Source organism: Panthera pardus, unplaced genomic scaffold, assembly GCF_024362965.1.
Source record: "Panthera pardus isolate Hobbes unplaced genomic scaffold, ASM2436296v1 HiC_scaffold_17, whole genome shotgun sequence".
NCBI classification, from domain to species: domain Eukaryota; kingdom Metazoa; phylum Chordata; class Mammalia; order Carnivora; family Felidae; genus Panthera; species Panthera pardus.
Window position 1 is genome coordinate 118,081,871 of NW_026526732.1, and position 24,185 is coordinate 118,106,055.

A 24,185-nucleotide genomic window follows, 5' to 3' on the forward strand; every position below is an offset into this window, starting at 1 on the left:
GGGTTTTATGTATATGCATATATGCACCATGAAACATAAGTCTTGCTATTATATATCGATGCCTCCAAGTTCACTTAAACTCAAACTCCCTGTGGTTGCACATGGGCACATCCCATATGGACAACATTTACATAAGCACGCACAACTTTTGTCTTGGTCTAAATCAATTCTGCCAAAGAGCATCTTCTCCTTGTCTTGTAACTAGGAAGAAAGGGTCAGATAGAAGGATAGAAGAGAATCCCGCAGAAGAAAGGCCAGTCTCTCTAGCAGTGCTTTGTCAAGAAGTCATGCTTTCCCACTCTGATCTACAAAGGTCTGATGAGCAACCTTCTCATGGTGCTGACAATGGAGGATATGGAGCCCAACACTGAGGAGACAGCAAAGGATCCCCAAGACCTGAGAGTCAGAGGGTATTAGAGATGTGGTCATCAGTTGCAAGGCTGTTGGAGGCCCAAGATGGAACTCCTGATAGAAACAGGGGGGTGGGGGGGTGTCCCTTCACCTCCTACGAGCAGCCCCCAATACAGCTGCCACATCCACTGAACCTCTCCTTATCCTGGTCCCTTCCAGTTATCCAAGTTGGGCAGCCCCATTTTGGGCTGCGCTTTCCTCCTTAGCTGTCCTAGGCTTCAAGATCAATTATTTCAAGCAAGTGTTCGGCACCACCCAGTTTCCTCTCGTCACTGATGCCGCGCACCTCAGCCAATCCCGTCCATCCCTTACCTAGGATGAGTCCAGCCGTTCATTTCTTCTGTTCCCGGCCCTGAGGTGAAAACTTCTACTGGGAAAAAACCCCCAAACCAAAAGCAAGAGCTAAACCAGAAGCTAGACCAGGACCGGCTCTTCTACCCTGTGTAATTCCTGGCCCGTTCTTGTCTTCTCATGCCTGCCCAGAAGTTTCATCCATTTCCCAAGGCAGCGATTTCAGAACATCATTTCTTCTTCCTCTTTTTTTTTTTTTCAAGTTTACTTATTTATTTTTAGAGAGAGAGAGAGAGAGAGAGGGAGAGCATGCACACAGGGAGGAGGGGCAGAGAATGAGAATCCCAAGCAGGCTCTGCTGCACTGGCACCCACTCGGGGCTCGAACTCACAAGCCCATGAGATCATGACCTAAGTCGAAATCAAGCGTTGAATGCTCAACCGACTGAGCCACCCAGGCGCCGCTCAGAGCATCATTTCTTATCTCGAATCCTGAACCTACCCTGAGCCTCTCACTCTCAACAGAAGGCTCTAGCTCCCACTTCACGGAGAATAATAGAAGTCACTACGCGGCCAGAGATCCCTTCAAACCTCCTCCATCCAGCCCCATCTCCAGCTGTCGTTCCTTTCTCCACTCAGAAAGTTGTTTCCCTGTCCCTGCCAAGGCTCACCGTCTGGTACACTCTCAATTCTCTGCTGCCTCTCTTTTCTGGTGCTTGTTTCATCGATTAGTTTCCTCTTCTGCCCTTTCAGTGCCCTTATTTAATTCTTCCCTCATTCTGTTGACATACTCAAATCACTGCCGTTGTTTTAACAGATACAAATCTCTACATCTCTTCTTTCTTCTGTGGTCACTAACAGCTTTTCTCCTTCCTCACCACCTCATATAGCAAAGTTTGTATCTTCTGCCTTCCTCATCTCTCATTTTCTCAACTCCCTGGGGCCTCCCATTAACCCCATCATGGTAACGGAAAGCATTGTCTGTGGTCACACCCGGATGAATGTCCATAACTTTTGTCTCAGTCAAGCAGCAACTGTCTTGCTTGACACATCGTGGTGGACCCTGGTGTTGCCACGCAGATCCACCTCCCATCCCCTGCCGGATGGAGACACTCGATCCCAGCTGCTGGGAGCTTACCCCTGAGTTCTTCCCCAGTGACTGCTCCCAGGAGAAGGGATCCCCTCACTCAAGGTTAGTCTCCACTCCAGAGGCAGCCCGCATTCACTGACTTGTTGATCAAGGGACATCTTTGAGGAACCAGCCAAGCTTCAGACCTTTCCACGAGATGGACTGAAACCTTTGTGGAAACTCATTGCAAGTTTGATTTCTCCAACAAAAGGAATTCTGTCCGGTCCGCCTTTCTTCCCTTCCCCAACATCTGTTGCTTCTGGGAGCATTCCCCAATAAACTTCCTGCAAGCAAATGTCTATTTCAGAGTCTTTTTACTGGAGAACTTCGTATGAGACACAGGGGAAGCCATTTATTTCCCTGGAAAAGCTAGTAATGGAGTCAGAAATTCCTCTCTCTCTTCATCTCAGCATTTGCCTGTCAGGCTCCTTTGCTGGTACATGCTGTCCCAGGAAGCCTTGATCAGGCTGAATCCACAAACTTAATTTTGCTCAGGCAACAAATGAAGTTGAGTCTCAGTTACTAGGTCTTTGTTCAATTTCTTCATTTTTTGAATAACTTTTCTTTAGGACAATACTGGATTAAAGACTCTACGTTGGAACTGTGGTCAAATTTTTAGGAATTAAGAATTTTTTAATGTTTATTTTTGAGAGAGAGAGAGAGTGAGTGCATGGGTGGGGGACAGAGAGAGAGGGAGAGACAGAATCCCAAGTAGGTTCCACGCTGCCAGCACAGAGCCCAGCGCAGGGCTTGAACTCACAAACCGTGAGATCATGACCTGAGCTGAAATCAAAAATCAGGTGCTCAACCTACTGAGCCACCCAGAGGCCCCTCGGAATTTCTTCTAGAAACACCAGCCAGGTCATGACCCCTTCAGTGATCTTCCATTGCGCTTAGACTAAAATCCAAATGCCTTCCCATAGCTACCAGGTTGTAGATGATCTGAGGGCCATATCTGTGCCCTCATGTTCTTACTGTTGCCCACTCTACTCAAACACTCTGTTTCTCTCTCTGCTCCTCCGGCTTCAGGGATCTTGTCCTTGGTGCTCTGTGGCAGGCGTGCTTACTCCAGGTGTTTGATGTCTGACTTCTTATCTTTCAGCTCCTATATCCGGTCCTCACAGAGGTCTTTCCTGGTCGTCAAGGTAAAATAGCTGTGCCCTTCCTCCCATGCCACAAACTCCATCTTATTACATTTTAAATATTTGTTAATTTTTTGAGTGTTTATATTTATTATTAGGAGGGAGAGAGAGAGAGAGCTCAGGAGAGGGGCAGAGAGAAAGGGAGGCCGAAGATCTGAAGCAGGCTCTGTGCTGACAGCAGACAGCCCAATCCGGGGCTCGAACTCACCAACTGTGAGGTCATGACCTGAGCTGATGTTGGATGCTTAACCCACTGAGCCACCCAGGTGCCCCCATTTTAAATATTTTTTTATAACAACGTAATACCTGAAATTATTATGCTTCTAAAAGCATAATTTTCAAAAAGATTTTATTTTTAAGTCATCTCTACACCCAGAGATTAGGGTTCAAACTCGCAACCCTGCAGTCAAGAGTCACATGCTCCACTGACTGAGCCAGCCAGGCCCCCTGCTTCTTAAATTTTTTATATCTGCTCTCCTTCAGACTAGGTTGTAAATTTCACAGGCGTAGGCACCTTGTCTATCTTGAACATTGCTTTTTCCCTCACTGACAATAATATTTATAGACACTCACACATAGGCAGTCAACAGACACTGAATAACTAAGTAAGTAATTTAAAATCCAGGCATACTGGCCTCACATATAAAATATGTCTGTTCCATTTCACTGACTTAAGGTATAAAATGTGGCCATATCTTTTTTACTATTCAGAGTAATACAGTTCTAAGCCCTTGCTTCCCTCTCTCGTTAGCCAGATTCTCTGGTTAATTCTTTCCTCTTTTTGTGGGCCCATTTCTTATTTTTCCAGTCTACTTCCCCATGAGCTGGCCACTCCATAGCTAGTGCTGTTTCTCCTCTGGCCATTGTCCAATAACACTCAGGGGACAATGCAGTGGTCTCCCGGACAGGTGGGGATGCTCTTGATGATGGCCAGGAGACATCAGTGAGTGTGGAACGCTTTGGCCACAGAAGCAGAATTTCTCTCTGGCATCTGTAACTTGCATCTTGACTTCTGAGAACAAGACCAGTTGTTGATTGAAAATTCCGGCTGGATAAGTATCCTGGGAGGCCTGATAGCAACGATTTTTCTATATTCCCTCTGTGTTTGAGGTCTCACAGATTATCCTCCTCTGGGACATCATAAGAGCATTTCAACGGAATGATCACTCAGATCCACAGATTGCCTTAAACAGCATATTTTCAGAAGAGAGAACTTCCCTGCTCTATTATTTAAGCTCTTTTTGCCATATGGAGTTCCACCTCCTGATGAGTTCTATATGCTTTTCTGAACCTCTGCAAATAACTAAGGCTCAGTAGGTATTCATTCGCACTAATATTTTAAAATGCTTTCATTTTGTCTCTTTCTTGCCGGAAGCCTTTTGCTCTTTGTTCTTTCTCTGCCTGCCCTTTCAAGGTCCTCAGAGATGGGTCTCAGAAGCCTTAGTGACCAGGACTCTGCTCCTATCTGACTTGCTGCCCCAGGAGCCCAGTGGTCCTCCACACTTCTGCAGACCCTTCGTTGTGTTTTCTCACATGTGGAATAAAGTCCCTTGGCTCCAAAGCAGGAAGAGCTGAAAGGATTTCTGTGACTGGTAATGAAGTTCAGCTTCAGGGGTCCTCACCGGCACTGGCCCTTCCTAAGGTTCTGGGAGGGACCCCCTCGTGGTCATTGCAAAATTAGCAAAAATAAGATATTTTAATTACAACCAACAAGACAAATCTCTCTTTTTCCTTAGCGTTGGGTGGTGATGGGTGACACTTTGGGGACCCAGCTTGGAGGAAGTTAATTTGGAAAAACATTTAGTTTAGATTTATTAGAAAATGTGTATATAGTGGGCAATCACGCTGGTGTAGGAATGGCTCCTGGCCATCTCCCGTTGGCCACTCAGTTATCTCCCTGGGCAGGGCCAGGGGGTCAGTTAAGGTATGCGTGTCTCCTTGGGTACCCAGCACCAGAATTACATGGATAATGAAAGAGAAACAAGGTTTGAAATGCATGGAGCCAGAAGGTACTCTGTGGAAAATTCTTCCACTCGCCAAACATAGAAAAATGTAAGCCAAGTATTTGATTCTCACGGATGCCTAGTCAAAACAGGAGTTCTTTCTGGAATGTAGAGTTCCTTCTTTCCCATGGGGGATGCGTTCCAAGACCCCCAGCGGATGCCTAAAACCGTGAATAGTTTCGAACTCCATATGTACTATGTTTTTTTCCCCTGTACCTACATCTTTATGGTAAACCTTAATTGATAAATTAGGCACAGTAAGAGATTAACAACAACACTAGAGCAATGATAACAGTATATTGTTATCAAAGTTATGTGAATGCGGTCTCTGTCTCTCAAAATAGCTTATTGTGCTGTGTTCACCCTTCTTGTGATGCTGCGGGATGATAGAATACTTCCATGATGAGATGTGGTGAGGTGAATGACGCAGGTGTTGTGAAATAGCGGTGGGCTACTGGTGACCCTCCGAAGATCATCTACTTTTGGACCATGGTTGACGGCCAGTAACTGAATCTGTGGAAAGCAAAACCGCAGGTAAGGAGGGGACTACTGTAGACCCTGTGATGGAATGCATGTGATTACACATGCACTATACATATTCTTTACTATTTTACAGCAATCGCATGAAATGGAAGTTATCAGAATTCTTGTACTTGTAGGACATAAGCCTGTAGCATTACTCTAAACAGCAAGTGTGTCTGTATGTGAAATCACATGTTTTATGCATCCCAACTACCAATAATAAAAAGCAAATTTCAATTAGCCCTGCTAGAAGAATGACGGAGTTACCCTCGCATTTACTCTTCTAGGAAGTGTTCTAAAATCCACGTCCGATGAAGTGGCAATCAAAGAAATATAGTCAGAAAATGTAGAGAGAAATACTCGAGACGTGTCAGTCAATTAAATATAAAATAATGTTATATTTTTCGGTTTTTCTTTCCTGTTTAAGTTTTGAATTTATAGTGCTTCCTTATACCTGATTTTACATTCATGAATTTTTATTATGTTCTTAAAACAGTGCCCCCAAATTATAAAAGCTTGAACCTCCCCTGCCCGTAAAACCTGAATCTCTTCCTGGCAAAAAACAAAAACTATTATCTCAATAAAGTGTCTTAACACAAAAATTCCCATTAATTGAGTGCTTGTTGTGGGTCTGACATTATTCTAGGCATTTGATGTAATCTTTTTATTATTTTTTTAACGTTTACTCATTTTTGAGAGAGAGAGAGAGAGAATGAGCCGAGGAGGGGCAGAAAGAGAGGGAGATACAGAATCCGAAGCAGGCTCCAGGCTCCGAGCTGTCAGCAAAGAGCCCGATGTGGGGCTAGAACTCACGAATTGCAAGATCATGACTGAGCCAAAGTCGGACACTTAACTGACTGAGCCACCCTGGTGCCCCTATTCTAGGCGTTTTATAGAATTCTCTTATTTAATCCTTGAGACAACATTTCATTTCAGTGAGCTGCAGAAAAACAAAGTTGTTTACTCAGGATCACACATGCAAACTCGTGTCTCTTCTGCCCAGCCGCTTTGCTTCTGTAACCCTCCGTGTGGCATAGTTTGGCACTCAACCACATTTTTTTTCTTGTGTTGCCTGCTTGCTACTCTCTCTATATGCTCCTTGGCCCAGCTCTCAGTTCCTTGAAGATAAGCAATAGAACCCAAATTTCTTTCATATCACCCTGCACTGCACACATGGCAATGATCTGCGCTTGGGGTATATGACCTCTTTTTTTTTTTTTTTTAACGTTTATTTATTTTTGAGACAGAGAGAGACAGAGCATGAACGGGGGAGGGGCAGAGAGAGAGGGAGACACAGAATCGGAAGCAGGCTCCAGGCTCTGAGCCATCAGCCCAGAGCCCGACGCGGGGCTCGAACTCATGGACCGTGAGTGAGATTGTGACCTGAGCCCAAGTCAGACGCTCAACCGACTGAACCACCCAGGAGCCCCTATGACCTCTTTAACTTTTGACAGTCAGACTCGATGAGAAGTCACATGCATCTGGAAAATGCCTCAAGACAAGTACAAGAACCACATCAGGAATGAAGGAAAAAAGATTTGCTTCCTGCCTCCGTACAACATACTATCACCTGATGCTGGTGGAGGAGATCACTGATTTCCAATGAAAAATGTGAAAGGAGTAAGTATGCGTTTTGAAGCTACAGGTAGGCTTAGGGTTTTCGTTCTGAGCTGTCACTGCTGGCTGGTGAGTACAAGTGTGAAATGGTAGTTACCATAGCAACCAGCACAGCAAGACTTCCCCCCCTCCCTTCGGTTTATGAATCCAAATCAATAAATGTTTATAAATAACTCTCCAGTTGGCCAAAAGAAGTTAAAGCATAAGCCAGAACAATCCTTCTGTCCTGTGAATGTGAGTCATAGATGTGTTGGCCATATTCTGGGGACAGAAAAAGGCTATCCGCGGAATAAACAATTGGCCACATCATTTTCTTTGCAAGAGCACTCAGAAAAAAAAAAACAAAAACCGGCTGAGCGAGAATCTATGTCACATGCTTACCGACAACAAGAATACGAAGTGTGCACGTCCAAGGGACACAGAGACAAGACTGCGGAAATGACAGATGCTGGGTCTGAAAGAGAACGTTGATGCCATGGGACCTGAATGATTACACTGAAGTTGGACTAGAGTAGGTAGAGACGTTAGCCTGCGTTTGTGGGTTATATGTTCCCTACGATATGCAAGTGGAACTCATACAAGAGTGGGATTTAGTATAAAGAGTCCCAACAAAATCAAATCAGGCCACCAACTATTGTAAGGATTCTTTCTATAGCACTCCAAACAGATGGTCAAACAGCCTCTCCGGGGATATTTTTAGTGAAAGGGAAAGTCATTTTCCTCTAATCTCTATCTAGTAGCTGTTAAATTTATTTCCTGAGCCAAGATCTCCTCCTACTTCTATCCCTTAACGTCTCTCCTTTGGTCTTTGTTTGTTCTTTGGCACAACAAACACCTAATCCATCTGGTCCCTTCCCTGGGACAGCCTTCCAAACCTTCGAAGGCAGCCACCGAGTCTTTCTTCCTTCTCTTATCATTGGTGTGGTTCCAACCTCTCCCCTTTCTTGGTTTCTTTCCTCAGAATGCTCTTGACTTTGTCGGCGTTCTCGGCACGTGGACTCCCAGGACGGTCTGTAGAAATCCTCGGATGTGGCTTAAGATTTCAGGGAAACCGCTTCCTGTGCTCCCCCTATCTATGGACGTGGCTAAGTTGATGTTCAAGTGTTTTATTGTGTTTTGTTTTACAGCCACACTGCACCCTTGGCTCAGATGAAACTTCTGGTAGGCTGAAACACACAGGGAACCCCACCCCGGAATGGGAACAAATTATAGAAATATTTCTCCCAGGAAGAACCAAGTAGGGCAGGGATTCCCTGGCAAGCCACCAGCCTGAGGAACAAAAAGGAACAGCCCTTCTGATCATTTTGGCAAACATTTGAGCTGGCTGACACCGAGTGGGGAAGGACTAATTGTCCACAAGATGTGGTTTGAAGGGTGTTAAAGAAGTTTCCCGCCCCCAAATGTCTTCTTCGTCCAAAGTGCCAAAATGATTAGAATTTGGAAATAGTAACCACTTCCTGGCTGTTTTGTCCCCCAAAGGACATATTAAATCACTAACAGTTTACTGTGAATGAGATGGTCATATTTCTTTCTTCCAGGGGAGAGGCAGTAAGAACACAGTAACTTCTTGCATTTGGAGAGAGGGAAGAAGTGTTAGCATAGGGGGACTGGTTTAGAAAGAAGTACTAGGATGCTCTGAAGCCTCTGCAGTTTTGCTTAGGGCAGCCCTGCCCCACGGTTCGTGCTCCCTGTGGTGCGGGGAGGGGGTCACATAGTCAAATGCGCACCAGTGAAAGAAACAGGTGGGTGGAAGAGAGACCACAGTGCCGGCATCATAATAAGCAGATCTTGGACTAGTTGCGAATGGTTGGAACATGGAACCTGGGGGCTCCCACGAAAATGCTGACCATTGCTCAGCCCCAGCCAACTATTGCCAAGGAGGTATGCAGGCCCTATGTCGGCAGAGCTCTCAAATTTTCAGGAACCTGGAAGTCTAAATAAAATCTTCTAGTCTGAGAATGTCGACTCAGAGTGACGCAAATATCTCTCGTAGAATCTCAAGAAGACAACTCAGAAAAACCAAGAGTAGAATGGTGGCCACCGGGGTTTGGCGTGTGGGGGACATGGGGGAGATATCGGGTCAAAGGGTACAAGCTTGCAGTTAGAGGATTACTATGTTTGAGGATCTCATGCACATCGTGGTGATTATAGTTCATAGTACCCTATCATAGTCTTGAATATCGCTATGAGAGTAAGTCCTAAATGTTCCCGTCACAAAAAGGAAGTGGTGACTATGTGACAAGATGAGGGTAGTAGCTAATACTATGGAGGTCTTCGTTTTGCAGTTTATACAGGTCCCAGATCAACTCCTCGTGTACTTTAAATGTACGCAATCTTCCGTGTCAATTATCTCTCAAGAAAGCTGGAAAAAACCCAAACGCAACAAAAACAAAAACAAAAACAAAAACAAAAAACAAAACATCTCTGCTGCCCAGCCAGTTTGTGGCTTCTGATATTAGGGTGCGTATCATGAAGACCGATAGCTACATCCACTCCAGTGACACAGCAGACACTCCTGAAATAGTCGCGTGAACAAGACAGACGTTTCTGCCGTATCCCTTCGTAAGGCCAAGAGTCTACTTGGGGAGCTTGAAGTGTGTCTCCTGTAGTTTGAGGGAAAATAGAAATAGTGGATGGTGCCTGATGATTCGTTTTTGAGCAACCCAGGGGTAGGGAGCTGCTACCATCTGCCCGTCCCGACAGAGCAGAGAGGAAGAGAGTTACACTTATGTTCCGTGTGACTGCGCGTGCACGTTACTCCCGCGTGTCTGAAAAAGCTGGGGGAAACCGTCTGAGTTAGAACTGGATCACAGCTGGTTTGAATAGCTAGTGGGGAGGGGGGGAAAATCAGTCGCATTTTCCTCCCTTTCAATAAAGCGATCACACACCCATCTGTAGGTAGAAATGTGTGTGCTTTACTCTTTCTGAAATTTCCTGATAAAATTAAGATATCTTGGAGATTTCCCCTAGCCCCACATCATCATCGGCCTTATACATATTCAACTGTATGGATAATATATTTAAACAGCCGCCTCTTGAAGGGTACTCATCTTGGTTCTTGGTTTTTGCCACTACTCGTAATGTTGCGATGCATTTCCTTGTCTGCACATAGCTTTGCATATGTCTAAATCTATTGCGGCATTGTTACTAACATGGAGTTGCTGACAAACAGGATGTGCACTTTCTATTTTGGAAGATGTTGCCAAATTGCCCTCCGGACAGGTAATACAGACTTACGTGCCCACCGACAACATATGCTACCCAAACTGCTGTCAGTGGTCCAGTAACACAGTCCTCTCCAGGGAGCTTGTTAGAAATACAGGTTCTCAGGCCCCACCCCAGGCCTCCTCCCTCAGAATCTGCACATTAATGATGGTGGTTCCGGTCACGTAACTCTCGAGTCATCCTGCAGCCTCTTTGTTAATGGCCGTCAATCTGTCTGTATCTCTTCATGGTTTTATTTGGTATTTCCTTTCAGATGGGTGAAATCGACTATCTCTTTATGTGTTTAAGGGTCATTCGTAAGTCTTTGCGCACATCAAGGAAATTATCCCTGTCGGTGATGGGACTGACAGATGTTTTTCTATTGTCGGTTGTCTTGAATTTCTAATGCTTTTTCCATGTTGTGCAAATTTGCTTTGTTTTTATATAGTTAAGTATTTTTTGTTAAAAAGTTTTTTTAATGTTTTATTTATTTTTAAGACAGAGAGAGACAGAGTGCGAGCAGGGGAGGGGCAGAGAGAGAGGGAGACACAGAATCCGAAGCAGGCTCCAGGCTCTGAGCTGTCAGCACAGAGCCTGACGCGGGGCTCGGACTCACGGACCGCGAGATCATGACCTGGCTGAAGTCAGACACTCAACCGACTGAGCCACCCCTTTCCACGAAGGATTTAAATTCTGGGAATTAAAACTGAGGATTCCTTTTTTGTTTTTTTAATGTTTGTTTGTTTGCTTATTTATTTATTTATTTACTTATTTTTGAGAAAAAGAGAAGTGTGTGAGTGGGGGAGGGGCAGAGAGAGGGAGAGAGAGAATCCCAAACAGCCTCCATAAACTGGGAAAGAGTAGCTTCTGTATTTTTTTTTTAAGTTTATTTGTTTATTTTGAGAGAAAGAGAGAGAGAGCACAAGCAGTTGAGGGGCAGAGAGAAGGAGAGACACAATCCCAAGCAGGCTCCATGCTGTCAGCACAGAGCCCCTATGCGGGAGCTTGAACTCCGGAACCTTGAGGATCATGACCTGAACCGACATCAAGAGTTGGGACGCTTAACCTCCTGAGCCACGCAGGTGTCCCAAACTGAGGATTCCTTCTTAAGGGCACTGCACATTTTTAATAACATTTTCATTTGGAAGAAGAAACTCCATTAAACTCAATATTAAGAGGGATATGTTGAATTTCCTCTTCTCCAACCACACTAATTTTCCTCGTACTTATTTTGGGACATACCCTCCTTCTGTCAGACTGACGTAAATTTTACAATCCCGCAATTTGGGGACACTCAGTTGTTACCGATACTGTTAGCGACAAGCCCATAATAGCATAACGTACAGTGTATTGAGGTCAATTTTCATCTTTAGGGGCTCTGTGCAGTGACATTGTTATAGAGCCTTGGCTGAGGGCCCTGTAAGGCTTCCCACACTGCTTTGGTGGTCATCCCTACGATCTTAGCCTGGAAATGCATAGCCTGAGAGTAGGGCCTTTGTGCCTTTAGTATACTTAGGGAACTGGGCTCAGGAAATAAGAGTGGCGAAGGGCGGCTGGGAGACGGAAACAGAGAAAGAAGGGAAACCAATTCAAGAGAGCGTGATTGAACTGGTTCCTGCTGTTGTCCCTTGGAGATCTAGGCCCATGCTAGACAGCCCTTGTGAGAAACCTTCTAGGATATTCTTCAAGAGCGGGAGCAAGGAAGTGTTTAATTCTTGGCTCAACTTCCCTTGCTCAAGGATTGTTCTGAAGATGTCGACCGCCTCCTGTCCCAGGCTTGTATCTGTGTCAGAGTGGCTGGGTGGCGGGCATCCCAGGTAGACAGCGTGGGCCGTCAGCAACAGAAAGGTCCCGCTGCTGAGGCTACACGGTCAGGCTACACCCGCAGGTACCTGGCTGCCATAGAAATGGGCAAAGCATTTCTACCTACTAACACCATCCGGGCCTTGGTGCTAATAAACCAAAGCTCAGGACGGGGAGATGAGCTCTGAGGTTCTGTGGTGGCCCCCTGTTGCCAGGACCGTGGCTAACGCTGCAGAAGGCACCTGCAAAATTCGTCCGGTTCAGCAAATGTACGTCAAGGCAGCACGTGTGTCGAAAAGATGGTTTTGTAGGCATAAAGTAATAGTCCAGCCCTTCGGCGGATGACTGGAATCTTTTCACAAAACTTTTTCTGGAGGCCTCAGGTTATTTCTGGAATGGGGTAAGAAACGCAGTATTACACACATAGGTACGTACATACAGAGACATCTACATGCCGAGAACATTCACGGTGCAAAGACAGCAGCAACTGTGTAAAATCCTCCTGGGTTGTCTCTGGAGACTCAAGTCAATGGGCTGTCTGATTAGGGGGACGTAAGGAGACGTGGCCGTTCGGAGAGAGGTGACGTTTCATCCTGGTACTCAGAGAAATGGCAGACGCAGTGAGCAAGCAGGTGGGAACGTGTGCACCTGCTCAGCACCGTGGGATGCGGGGATAGAACTGCGACTTGGCCGGATGGCTCACTTTCCGTCCCAGGCCCCGTTTCCCTCTTGGTTCTGTGTCAGCTTGTCAGTCCCTTCATCTCGTGCAACGGCACTTAGGAACACTTATTACATGCCAGGCACTGATGTAAGGACAACACAAACGTGTGCTGACCTAGCTCTAAAGAAATCAAAAATAAAAAAACAGTGTGAAATCCGTAGTATCCTCTCCCCCGTTTTACAGATGAGGAGACCGAGGCACAGGAGGCTACGTAAATTACCTAAGGTCATGCACAAGTGAGTGTTGGAGCTGGGACCTAGGGTCTGCGCCCCGTTTTTGGCTGCCATGTGGATGGGTAGCACCATTTTATTGTCTTTCCTGATCTCCCATGATGCTCGTGGTTGGGGTTTGAGTCCAGCTGATTCTGTATGATTCTCTGGTTGTTTGGCATTTGCCCTGTTTCCTCAACTAGATTTTGAGAAACCCGAGGGTAAGGGTGCGGGCTGCTCGAGTGCCTGAAGTGGTCAGACAGAATCTGAACAGCATGAACTTTCAGGGAGGCTCCAGTCGTTGTTCAGGGTTTATTGACTCTGCACATTATCTCAGCCCGCATAGGCGCCTTATTCCACAGAACAGACCATAAGCAGCAGATCACAAGTGGGGACGTCGTAGGAGGCAAACACACCAATGGCAGGGAGTGATGCAGAGACCACAGGCATGGCTGCAAGGCAGAGGCAGGAAACACCATGTTGCTGCATCATAAATGTCAACCTTGTCCCCCTCATGGGAAACTTCATTGATGTCCCTTTTAATAAGGCAGCAAAGTGAGACATCTTGGGAGGTTTCCTTCTCTCATCAAAGGGTTCAAATAAAAATAATTGTTGCAGGGGCCTGGGTCGCTGAATCAGTTGAGTGTCTGACTCTTGATCTCGGCTCAGGTCATGATATCGTGCGTGGTTCATGGGATCGAGCCCCCGGTCGGGCTCTGTGCTGACAGGGCAAAGCTTGCTTGGGATTCTCTCTCTCCCTCTCTCTCTGTCCCTCCCCTGCCTGTGTGCATGCTCTCTCTCTGAAAATAAATAAATAAACATTAAAAAAACCTGTTGCACCTGCAAAAGGTATGCTTTCATTGTCTAGATATCTTATGAGTGGAGAGCAGTTCAATTTCTGGCAGTGCTGGGCAAGGATGAGGTGTACTTCAGTTCTTGTCCCTTTCACATCAGCTTAGTGCTGGGCCCTTTTGTGGGTCCCTTCTTCCATAAAAAAAAAAAGAATTAAACATTCTGTCTTAGGCCTACACTGCTACAAAGATTAATATTACCTAGGCTGGATTCATTATTATGACTGTCATTATTCATATTCAATAACATAACAATATAATTTTTTTTTTCTTAGGTAGGCTCCGTACCCAGTGCAGAGCCAAATGCGAGGCTTGAACTCATGACCCTGAAATCAAGACTTGAGTTGATATCAGGAGTCAGATGCTTAACTGACTGAGCCACCCAGGAGCCCCAACCATATTATTATTCAATATTCTTTTATTCACTTTTTCCTTCTGCTTAAAAAATAAAAATAAAGCATTTTCTTTTTTTTAAATGTTTATTTATTTATTTTGAGAGAGAGAGAGAGAGAGAGAGAGAGAGAGAGGGAGAGAGCCACCCCCCAGTGGGGGAGGGGCAGAGAGATGGAAAGAGAATCCCAAGCAGGCTCTGTGCTGTCAGCACAGAGCCGGACGTGGGGCTCAGTCTCACGAACTGTGAGATCATGGTCTGAGCCAAAATCAACAATGGGACGCCTAAACTACTGAGCCAACCAGGTGCACCAAGAATAAAACATTTTAGTGACCCCAGGCCTGTGCCTACTGTGCCCTGCTGAGCCCAGGCCAGGGCAGGCAGCCAGTTTATATGGTGTCCCTATTGCTTCCAAGGGCTTAACACACATCATAACTTTATTTTGAGAGTCAGCACTAGAGACACATATGACTGGCAGTAATTTGCTACACACGGAAATTAATTTCGAAAAGCAGAGGATAAGTTTCACTTACGTATGTTTTTTTCTTTCTTTTCTTTTTTTCTTATTCCTTCACCCCTCCCATTTTTCCGTTTTTAAAAATTAAATGTCACAAACGTGAGATGATTACAGATTCACATGCAGTTGTAGGAAATAACGCAGAGAGATTCTGTGTTGTAAAGATACCTTTCACTGGGTGTCGCTCGATCTTCCTTCCTTTGTAAACCATGCAGACTTCCTGCTGGTGACACGTGACACCAAGCTTTGTATCAGAACACAATTCTCCATCCTAAGTGTCCAGTGCCACTTTTTACTTGGATTTAAACAGATTGTCATTTGACACTAGTGACATTAGTTCTCGAATGTTATTTTTTAAAGTCCTAAAACGTTTGAGATGGTGCTTAAATATAAATTCAACGCTATCTATGGTCACTCTTACTTTTCTAGTTTTTAAACACCTTAGTACCTTTCTCTAAATGTTTTGAAGGAAATAGCAACGTTTATTGCTCTTGAATGATCCTAACCTCCAACAGATGACACTGTACAGGGTGGGTCGGTTTGACGTTGAACTTAAAGCTTTGTGCCGCATAGTAGCGTAGGAAAAACAGGCACATGGATTTCCGACCCCCTCCCTCCTTTTAGGGAAGGAAAGAGGAAATGAAGCTAGTTCTTAGGCAGGGAGAAGGTTTTCTCAACCTCAGCACTATTGACACTTGGGGCTGGATAATTCTTTGTGGGGGAGGGGCAGTCTCCTGTGCATTGTAGGATGCTTTGAAGCATCCCTGGTCTCTGCCCTGTAGATGCCACCGCACCCCCTCCTCCCACCCTTCCAGTGTGACAACCAGAAATAGCTCCAGATATGACCAAATGTCTCCTGGGGGGCGACGTGGCTCCTGGTTGAGAGCCTCTTCCTCAGAGGATCCAGGGACCCAGAGCGGGGGTGTGGGAATAGGACCATAAAGGGTGCCTCGTGGTTCATAGGGTCTTTTCTGTCCTCTTTTCCTGGAAAATCCTCCATGTCCTTATTTCTTTAAAAAAAGTTCTTTTAATGTTTACTTATTTTTGAGAGAGAGAGAGAGAGAGACAGAGCGTGAGCGGGGGAGGGGCAGAGAGAGAGGGAGACACAGAATCCGAAGCAGGTTCCAGGCTCCGAGCTGCCGGCACAGAGCCCGACACAGGGCTCGAACTCACAGAGGGCGAGATCATGACCTGAGCCAAAGTCGCACGCTTAACCGACTGAGCCACCTGGGAGCCCATCTATGTTCTTATTTCTGAACAGACTTCCCTGCATCCTTGAGAAACAGGCCGTAGAGTACAGGCCCCAGAGCCAGGCTGCTTTGGCTCAAATGCCAGTTCTGTCAGTTGCCAGTCCTGTGTGGCTTCAGGCAATTTATGACCCTTAAGCCTTGGTCTCCGCCCCTGCGAAATGGGAATATACTAGAAGCTGCCTCACATAACAGAATCCACGCACAACGCATATCACAATGCCTGGCACATTGCAAATGCTCCGTAAACGTTAGGCTCACACACACACACACACACACACACACACACACACACACTCTCACAGACCCCAGAGTCAGTCTTTACGGTAGAAAATATGTTTATGTCTACCTTCACCCTACCTGTGAGGCAGTCAAGACTAGAGTATTAAATAAACTAGGGAAATCAACCGCCTTTTACAGAGAGAAGGGGGCAGTGTTTCATAACAAAGCCTAAGATTACAAATTCTCTGCTCTATTGTGAAGCCCGGTGAAAGCATTTATCACCCGCCAGGCATTCATTGCCTTATTCTTAATCCTCTCTACAGACATTTGATGTGGGTATCATTATCCCTAATTTTAGGACAAGAAAATGAAATGCAGAGAGGCTAAGTCACATAGTCGAAGTCACAGCCTTGATAAGTTGCTAACTGAGGAGCCTACCCCACCTCTGATCAAATTCAAACCCTGTCTTTCGTGGCTGCGCTATGTGATCGAAAGCGGACGGGTGACAGGCAGAGAGATGGACCGATGGAGTGAGCAGAGGAACCAGGGAAAGGTTACGGAGGAGGCATCTGGCTAGAGAAAACGCCAAGAGTGACCAACACTTTGAGCGGAAAGAGCTGAGATTCCTCGATGGATTGATGGACGGTAACCTTGGACTAGCACTGCCTCTCTCTCTTTTTTTTTTTAGGGCATCTAAGAAGGAGAGAGAAGAGACAGGTGTCATAAATTCAGCAGGAGTAGGGTATGGTGGAGAGTCGTTTTGTGCCGTCTGCCGTGATGAGCTGAAACCCAATCAAGCCTGCCCTTAGAAACAGCAGCCAGAGAGTGTCCTGGAGGCAGAGGGGTGGGGAGCTTTAAAGGAGAAGGGGGAAGAGAGAAGAGATTTTGAATTCAGCCTTGGCTGCAAAGCCAAGGAAGTTTCTGGAAGGGAACATGCCCCACAATGTATGTTCTCAGCTGCTTGAACTGCTCTGGTCCATCTAGGCCATTTCAGCTGACCCACCAAGCCAGGCACTAACAGGTGAGCTCACTGGGTGCTGGAAAGTGGGTGTTAGAGTAGCTTCGGACCCTTAAGAACGAACATACCAATCTCTGACTCCAAGCCTTTTGAGCAGAAAATCCAGCCCTTGGAAAATAAACAGCCATTGATAAACTCAGAGTAAATCTGGTCTAATTGGCAAGGAACACAATGGGTTCCAGGCCGGGGGCTGGGGGGTGGGGTGGACGGTGTGAGGCAACGGCTGAGTGTGTTTGGACCATGTTCCTGTTTTCAAGGGCCCCTGGGCCAGCTGGAGGCTTTACAAGGGACCCCACTCAGGCCAGCCAGCAGGGAGTTGAAGTAATCTAATTTTAATTATGTGACAAAAGCATGAAGAATCATTTAAAGGTCTGTCAGAGGGAAAAATGGCTCCAGTCTGCCAGGAGTCCTTAGATGGTCATACAGAGACCCATGGGCTAAATACTGGGTTTTGGTGCTTAAAAAAATTAAGTCACGTAATAACCAGATTGCACACTACTGAAACAGAGAAAGGCTGTGAGAGGCATCCACTGGTCGATCAGATAAAGACAGAGGCAAATGCGAGACAGCTGGCTGCAGGACAGTAATTCTGAGTCGTTCTGGGGGTTTGAACCATCTTTGAAAAATAAGGTGAGTATTCTCCATCTCTTTAAAACCAAGCAAGAGGGGCGCCTGGGTGGCGCAGTCGGTTAAGCGTCCGACTTCAGCCAGGTCACGATCTCACGGTCTGTGAGTTCGAGCCCCGCGTCCGGCTCTGGGCTGATGGCTCGGAGCCTGGAGCCTGTTTCCGATTCTGTGTCTCCCTCTCTCTCTGCCCCTCCCCCGTTCATGCTCTGTCTCTCTCTGTCCCAAAAATAAATAAAAAAAACAAAACAAAACAAAAAAAAAACAAGCAAGAGTGCATCTCTGTGCACAGCAGCGAAAACAGATGGCTTATAAAGCACTTTCAAGTACATTACCCAGTAGTTCAAAAACTCCTTCGGTGGATCTTGAAAGAACGTTCTTAGTCTTAAGTAAAAAGGATGGTTTTCGAGATTCCCAATCTGTTTTAATTTACCAGTGATTACATAAAAATGAAAAGAAATGTCCTTTTGTATAAACGCTGGGTTCCGCAGCACTATCTTATCTTAAGCACTTTTTCTTTGGATCCGCTGACCTCGACCGAAAGATCCCGGAAGGCTGGAGGAGGCCACGTGCCTGTCCCACCTCGACCGAATAAGTGTAAAGACAGTGCTGAAGTCATGAAACAGATCGAGATGAGCGTCTTCCTCAGAGATATTGTCCCATCTTGCTCGAAGGCAGCACTGAATTCTGCCTGGGCTCGACCCCTGGGGTAAATGCAGGAAGGCTTATTGAAGAGTTGGTCACAGAAGACATTTGATGACGGGAGACCAGTGGAGACCTCAGAGGAGCTGGGTGAGTAGATACAAAATTATTTCCCCTCACCGTGTCTCTACCTTAGCTGGCCTCGCAACTGCCACCAAAAGCGAAAGGAGCCTTCCTGAGGTGCTTTCTAAAGTAGTGGCCACGGGCTGTCCTCCCTGTACCCAGCTTCCCAGGGAGAGGGATAAGAGAAGCTCTTCTCCATTTCCCCCCAGGGACCATGGGAGTCAGGGTGGAGCTAGAGGATGCTTCAGTAACAGTTGAAGCTCGAGTTCTCAGCGGCTCGACGTCAGGAAAATGTGCTTGTTGCTCCCATCACAGCCTGACGCAGGCTTCCCTTGGGAGCACTCGTTCCCTCATTCACATGGTACCTTCGGACTCGTGGGTGGCCTCAATCCTATAGCTCTGTCGTCTGTATCATGTAGCTTCCAGGTCACCACGGAAAGGGGCAATGAGAATCAAAGGAAACTCATTGGCCTCGAAGTGCACAGTGAATGACACACGTCAGTTTTGTTTTGTAATGTTTATTTATATTTGAGAGAGAGAGAGAGAGAGACAGAATGCTAGCAGGGGAGGGGCAGAGAGGGAGGGAGACACAGAATCCGAAGCAGGCTCCAGGCTCCGAGCGGTCAGCACAGAGCCCGACGAGGGGCTCGAACCCACAAGCTGTGAGATCATGACCTGAGCCGAAGTCGGACGCCCAACTGACGGAGCCACCCAGGGGCCCCAACGTACATCACTTCTATTTTAAGTTCATTGTCCAGATGTACTCATGTGATGGCTCCCAACCCAATGTCTGGAGGTGGGGATTTGTAGGGGAACCCACCAATATTTGGGGAATATAAACTCTCTCTGTCCCAAAGGACCTATTCAGCCCCATTGCCAAGAACACCCTTCCTGGTTATTTTGAAGCAAATGAAAAGGAGTTCTTCATCACAAGAGGTTGGGTCTGCATGAGATAGATAGCTGTTTGTGTTACTCTAGGAAGACATTTTTTTCTTATCACTCTCATATGGCTATCCACAAAATATTTAATTTTTTTTTAACATTTATTTATTTTGGAGAGACAGAGCATGAGCAGGGGAGGGGCAGAGAGAGAGGGAGACACATAATCCGAAGCAGGCTCCAGGCTCTGAGCTGTCAGCACAGAACCAGACGCGGGGCCCGAACCCACAAACTGTGAGATCATGACCTGAGCCGAAGTTGGACACTCAACATACCAAGCCATCCAGGCGCCCCTACTGTCTACAAAATATTTTAGATTTGAGATTCCATATGCAATAGAATAATAAGAACATATGTTATATTTTGTTTTCCTCTCATGATGCTGAAAAATCAACTAGGCAAATGTATATGGTAACTCTTGGCAGCTTATTAATAAAAGTGCCTCTAAATGCTGACAAGGTGGAATGTGGGACCTTGCATCTCCTTCACAAGGAGCACAGAAGGTCCTTGGGGGTAGCATGACAGCTTCCAAAACTAGGATCACGTTTATACGATACTTACGTATCTGGGAGCAGTCTTAGAGTGGTGATGCATTCAAGGAACAAGTGAAAGTTCAGATCGTCCTTGACTTAACATGGGGTTGCGTTCCCAGAAACCCATTGCGAGTTGAAAATATTGTTAGGTCGAAAATGTACTTAGTGAACCCAACCTCTGAACAACATAGCTCTACCTGGCCTCCTTTCCACACGCTCGGAACACTTCCATGAGCCTACCGCTGGGCCAGATCATCCAACACAAAGCCTTCTTGAGAAGACAGTGTTGAAGATCTCATGTGATGTATTGAACACTGCAGTAAAAGTGAAAACAGAGTGGTCGTGTGGGACAGAGTGGTTGTCATTGTGTTGTCTTGCTGTCCTGCCCCACATCGTGGAAGAGGATCACACCACGAATCGCCAGTGGGGAGAAGGGTCAACAATCAGAATTCAAGTACGGTTCTACTGAATACTCATCGCTTGTGCACCATTGGAAAGTTGACCCATGGTAAGTGGGGAGGCCGTCTATAGTTTAAAAGCGACCCCATCCTCTTATTTGGATTTTTTCAGGGAATGTGCAAAGAGAGTCCTCTCAGGAACCCTTAGGCTTACTCTTTTCTCTCCAATCCAATTCTCTCGCACCCAAAGCTGGTCCAGAGTAAAACCCTCTCCACAAAGAGCCGGTGCGGTTCTCTGTGTGTGGTCTTCTGGCATCTCTCTCCTCTTCTCAGTCCCTCCATGTGGATGCCCTGCAACAGGGGAGCGGGGTGGAGGTCAGACGGACAGCACAGAATGACCTCCAGCAGTGGCGAAGGGGGAAAGCTATGACTCCCTATTCATTAGTAACTTGTGCCCCAACTCGTCTGCCCGCACGACTCCCTGAAGCCCTGGGCACGCTGCTGTATTTATCAGCCCTCCCGTAGCCTGCCTTCCTTAACACCTCCCCACACCTCCCCAAATCGGGAGGTTCAAGTGCCAAGTTTTTGCTTAGGAGAGCCTTTGAAACAGCCGGAGAGAGTGGCGGTTCCATGGTGTAATGGTTAGCACTCTGGACTCTGAAACAGCCAGAGAGGACTGCAGGGGAGGTCTTGAGTTGACAGGGAAGAGGTTGCTTAATTTGACTTTAAAATTAAAATTTACAGAGGGGTGAGGTGGCTCGGTCAACTAAGCGTCTGACTCTTAATTTTGACTCAGCTCATGGTTTGTGGGATTGGGCCCTGCGTGGGGCTCTGTGCTGACAGCACGGAGCCTGCTTGGGATTCTCTGTCACCCCCTCTCTCTCTCTGCCCTTTCCCCTGCTCAAGCGCTCTCTCTCTCTCAAAAATAAACATTTAAAAAATCAATAAGTAAAATTAGGATTTACAATAGTTTTGCACTCTGAATGTCTTTTTCCTGTCATAAAGCCCAGTGTCTTCACCCTACTTATGACCTGTGCTATCTCTGCAGAAATCTCGATCCCTTGAGCAGGGTGCTGTATACAGCGAGCGCTCCATAGATGCCAACAATTTCTTACAATTACAGGTGTATACAACACACACATATCCCCTGTCACTCTTGAGATTGTCCCAATTTATTAATTACGATACATGAATGGAGTGATTACTGTACGTGTGGCACTGTGTTAAATAGGCCCTGCAGATACAAAGTCACACACACGAGCCTGGATCTCAAGGGTACTGACAAATAAACCTGTAATTATTTTAAAATATGTTAAGTATAGTGATTGGTACCTTTTTAAATGTACTGTTTCAAATTCAGAAAGAGAATAATTACAGAGCTCATTAAGAGTCTTTATCAGTAACCTTTTTTAGTTTTGTTTTAAATACTTCCTTGCTTATTTCAGGCTTTAACTTTGGAAAGTCAGAATAATTTTCCGTATAACAGCCTCCTCTGTCATGCCCCACGCTGGCCCCTTTGTTATTTTTATTATATAGACTCAAAGAAGCATAGCCTTTTAGAGCTGGAAGGAACTTTGGAGACATATCCCTTTCCAATTTTCTCTTTGAAATGTGTGTCATGTTACTTTCCATTCCGTTATATATATGATGCAGCTGTTCAAGTTCTGAATGTGGGGAAGGTCACTGGTATAAATAGGATACCTCACCAAATGGGGAACGTGCTCCTGGGACTTTTGGAAGCGAGAGAGCTCATACTGTGAGTACCAGTCACCGTCACTAAAATGGAGATTTACTGTTCCCCATGCTGCTTGGGCATTGCAAATGGGAAGGGTGAAAGGGATTATGGAAACTGAGGGGAGGCTGAGAGAGGACGCCGAGAAGTCAATTCCTGGCCAAGTTATGTCCTAAGACTGGTTTGGTGTTTCTCAGGTCCAGATCCTTGGAAAGGGCTTGGAAAAAAGTTCTTAATAAGCAAATTGATGTAATGGCCCTGGTGGTATGCAGGCACATCTTCCAATATGATTAGCTGACTTTAGGAGTGCAGAAAAACATAATCCAAGGTGTTAACACACTTGTGAGGTCTTTAGCAACACAGTGTCTTCAAAGGTTTGGCGTGGAGTCAGTATGGCTTAATAAGGTTAACGTCTGTATTAATTTCACCATATTTGTGCTACAATATATTTAAGATATGTTGACTGACTTTTCATACTCCAGAGTACAGCCTACATTAAGTGTATGAATGATAGGAGTAACATTCTTAACTTTGGAGCCTGCAAATAGGAAAATTCACAACATAGAAGAGCAGCATATTTAGTCACATAATAATGAAGAACATTAGTTTATTCAATAAATACTTAATGCATCGCCACTTTACGAGCAGCTCTGTGCTCAGTCCTCAAGGCCCTGTGATGCTTAATCATTACATCTCTGTACGTTGAAAAATAAATAAAAAAAAACCATAGTGGGTAAATACTGTTATGAAATATGCAAAGTGCTCTTGTATTTACTACAGAAAATTCAGTAGAATATGATTTGGGATACTGACATTATGCAAGGTCATTGAAACATGAAAAAGTTGACAAGAGAATAAGAAATTAACAAGTTAAAACCTAAATAGAAATGAGAACTGAGAGGACTAACTGGGAACCTGGAGTACTTAAATCCCTGGTGCCTTGAGAGCATTTGCTGAGCCAGGTAAATGTAGGCTTAGGTGTTTTAAGTTTTTTGGTTCTCATATTGTCTAGAGTAGGATAAGTCTACTGATTAATTTTAAGCTTTATTAAGCAGGTATGTGAGGATTTTTTAAAAAAAGAAATGTGAAATGAGTAGGACATATAGAAAGCAAAAAATAATATGATTGATATAAGTCAAAATATATTACTAATTACATTAAATGTAAATGAACTAAGTGCTCAAATTAAAAGACAATGAACTTTTGGCAGTATAACTTAATCTCCTAATCTCAAAGTATAGGAAAACACTGACAGAAATTCCAGGAAAAAACAGACAATTCCAGTCAGAGCAGAAGGTTTTTAACATACACCTCTCAGTAATTGATAAATTTAGCACATAAGATTTAGATAAACTATAGAAGATTTTAATAGCATTATTAACAAACTTAATAAACAAACCTAATGAACAGAGACATAAAACTGTACTCACCAATTGCAGGATACAAATTTTTCCTAGCACATGTAGAACATTTATAGCAAAGGACCAAATACAAGTTTACATGGTAAGTCCTCCAAAAATTTTGAAGAAGTGAAATCTTACAGAGCTTGGTTCCAACTGCAATGTAATTAAGCAAAAAATCAATAATATACTGAGTAGAAAATCTCATATTTTTACAAACTAGAAAAAACTCCTCAACATAATAAATGGGTTAAGGAAGGAACTATATAATAGAAATTAGATAATATTTTGAACTGAGTGATTGTAATACTAGTAAATGTAATACATTTTATAAATGAAAATTTTAAATCTTAAATATATATTAGGTAAGAAGAAGAGTGCCTGAAATTAATGAGCTAAGCATTTGACATAAGAAGTTAGGAAACAATCAGCAAAATAACTCCTTCCCTCCCCCCTCCAGAAAAAGAAAGAAAGGAAGTACATAAATAAATAAAATA